The 3,451-nt window shown below is 42.5% G+C and overlaps 1 pseudogene; it reads right to left on the reverse strand.

Moving 5' to 3' along the window:
* Nucleotides 1-1,024, reverse strand: part of LOC119270786 — a 2,341-nt pseudogene extending 1,317 nt beyond the window's left edge.
* Between the last annotated feature and the right edge of the window lie 2,427 nt (nucleotides 1,025-3,451).

Consider the following 3,451-nt stretch of genomic DNA (forward strand, 5'->3'; position numbering starts at 1 on the left):
GCATCCTTCGATTATTTTTAGTAGGGAAGGACCTAAAGTGCACTTATGTTGTCAGTATACCAGCTAATAAGCACAAAACACCTGGACGGTGGTGGCAAGGTGGAAGTAGTACTAACTAGTAAGATAAAATTCTATTTGTAAATACATTTCTAGAAGAGAAAAAAGGTAACTCACATGTAACCCGGAATCATGATCTTGTGAATGGCTGCCATGAACCGCCCGACTTGCTCAGACTGCAGTTGAAAAATCCTTCTTCCTTCAAGATATCTGCTGCCGAATGCGGTGCGTGAGATGACATCTCCGGTGAGGCTCTGGAGCTCTAAGGAAGCATCCACCTCACACGAGCCGTCGGGACCAAGGGACTGTGCCCATTTGTTAACAAGCTCTTCACAACACAAAGAGAAGGCTGGCAACATGATCTGTAAATTAAGCGAGCGAATCAGTCACACGCACACTTGTCACAAACGCTATCAAAAAGAGCTAGCTGCAACCGCAGGTAGGTACCTTGAGCTTCTCGACATGGAACGCGGGGTTGAGTATCCTTCTGTGCTTAACCCATTTCTCACCCTCGTGGGTCGCTACGCCTACGGCGAGGAGCTTGGACAGCGCTGGGAACTTGACCTTCTGGATGTGCCCAAACTTGTTGGACATCACCTCCCTGACCAGGTTAGGATCAGTGGGGAACCGGACCGAACCAGGAGATGCACTGCTTGCCGTGCTCCTCGACGGTGTTGTAGAGGAAAGGCAAGACGTGGGCGCCGATGTCGTGGCAGCGCAGCGGCAGGGGCTTGGACCATGCCTCTTTGTTTTGCCTGCCGTAGTCACTCATGTCGCCGAGGAGGAAACTGTATGACGTCCCACGAAGGCCCTGGGCGCGAAGAGCCCGCTCCAGGCGCCTCGGCCGCCACCACAGCTGGTCTAGCAGTCGGATGGTTGGCCACAGGAGCGCCAGGCCCAAGAGGCCGCAGGCGATGTAGCTCCATGGTAGTGCTGGACTCAATACGGATTCAAGATTACATTGCTTCCCTCTCTAGGTCACAGAAGTGGGTGCAAGAAGAAAGGCTGGAAACCAGTCAAGTGTGATTGGATTGGATTGGTAGTCAGAACTCTGAATATATACAAGTGTCATTAGGATACATAAGTCCTGTGTGCTCATTTGTTTAAGTTTCTTCCGCTGCAAGTAATGCTGTCGTATTTGGGCATCTTAGTCAATCAGACGCCTTAGTCAGTGCCACGTTCCTAATTAAGGAACTTGGCAGGCAAGAAACTACAATCTTTTTTAACCATCAAAAGAGAGAGAGGGTTTGAAGAAGCAACGGAAGGTTAAAATAATATTACAAACGGATTACTCTTGCAGTAGAATGTTACTACTCAGATGCAACAAATAGCACAGCGGTTGTTACCGCCCATGTTAGCTCTGCCTTTCTGCTGAGAGCTACTAGTTGTTATGAAGGTCTGCCGCCTTGTGTGGACCGTCCTATCCATCGTCATGTTCTCGAGGATTCTGTACTACATGGCACTATATTATAGGTGATGTCTCCTAACCCTCAAATATGGCGACGACCTCATAATACACTAGTGTGAAAAAAATGCTTTTATATTATGGGACCGAGGGAGTAGATGGTTAACAAAGTAGCACCAGCCAGCTATATGAGGTATCAGTAAACTGGTCTGCATGCAGGATGCAGTCTGAGCTTATTACAAAGTGATGTTATATTGTCCATTATGACTAGCAGTGGTACTGGGCATACTGGGCCCTTGCCTTGATGGTGCATGTAACCTTAATTACCGTTAGCAATGTTGTTGTCAAATCCAAAGTGCTGTCAGTTAGTCAGCCTGTGACAAAAAGGCAAAGAAAGAAGACTAGCAGTGGTACTGGGCATACTGGGCCCTTGCCTTGATGGTGCATGTAACCTTAATTACCGTTAGCAATGTTGTTGTCAAATCCAAAGTGCTGTCAGTTAGTCAGCCTGTGACAAAAAGGCAAAGAAAGAAGACAACGGAGATCAGATTATAGGTCAGGTACACACTGCCTCGTATACCATTCAAAACCTGATTTGGAATGAAAATATGGATTCAAATTTGTACAACAGTTCCTATTTCTGGAACCTGAGTGAGTATAAAATGGTCAAGATCATGCTGCTCAATTCACAAATTATTAACCGATGATGGTGGCATGTCAAATTATCTTCCTGGTAAGATATAGAGTAGCTATTTTTTAGGGAACGATAAGATGTAGCTGAAATTGCCTTTTTTTCGAGAACATCAATATGTTTTCAAATTTGTGTACATTTTTTATAAACCCGAACGCTTTAAAAAATTAAATTCGGAACACTTATGGAAAACAAACATTTTTAAAATTTGTGATTTTTTTTTAAAAATTGTGTTTTTATTAAATTACTAATTCTTTTTAAAATTGTAAACTTTTGTTAAAGAAGAAATGGAATATCTATTAAAGAAAAGGAAAAAAATAAAATAAAAAATTACAATGGAAACCATTAGAAAGACACAAAAACCAATAAACCAATGAAAACTAGACCAGAAGCTTCTAGAAGGTTCCCGAAACCGCGGAACCAAGATAGAAAACCTGGTCGCTAAATCGGCCGACCTATTTCGGTTGATTGCTAGTCAGCTATATGCTTTCAGCCGACATTCCACGTTTGTAACATTGGAAATATACCCTAGAGACAATAAAAAATATTATTATTTATTTCCTTGTTCATACCTAATGTTTAGATCTCTATGCTATAAGTGTTATGTGCTTGAATGTGAGATTCAGAGAATAACTCAGAAGCATGTGTGGATACATAAACACAATAATCCGTTCCAAATCTCGCCTCAAGAGTAGCTCATATGCTACATGATGATCCTGTTTTTCTAAACATAGGGCATTGTTAAAGTGACAAGGATGCTGGCCACGATGAGAGCACATTGTTATCGGAACAATGGTGCTGAATAGACACATCCGAATAGTATACTGCAATATCACATCGTCACATGTTATTGGTATTATCATACAGATGTTAACGTATACTTACTTCCTCAGAGCATGAGAGTATTAAGTACCTTCATGTCGTACTGTGTACATCGGAGTTCATCAAACATTACCTGTAATAGGCTGATTATAACGGCAACTTTCAGGTGCAATGGGAAAGTATGTCAAGGGTCTGTATCCATCATTGTCTGCATAGGAACAACATGATATGATCATGTGGATGCCGGAATATGGAAACAAGAAAGGAACAAAACCGGTAATGAGGATTACTTAGTATTGTGATCAGTTGTTGCTTCACACGGATACCAAAAGTCTTGCCTCGGGTTTTGTTAAGTATCGTGAGGCAAAGAGACTGGTGTATGGAAACTAAAGGTTTGCTCGATAATGATTCGTGTAAATGTAGGGGGTCACTATGGATACCCAGATCCCTCTATTGGTCATTGACCAAAATAGTTC

Source organism: Triticum dicoccoides, chromosome 3A (assembly GCF_002162155.2).
Source record: "Triticum dicoccoides isolate Atlit2015 ecotype Zavitan chromosome 3A, WEW_v2.0, whole genome shotgun sequence".
Taxonomy (NCBI): Eukaryota; Viridiplantae; Streptophyta; class Magnoliopsida; order Poales; family Poaceae; genus Triticum; species Triticum dicoccoides.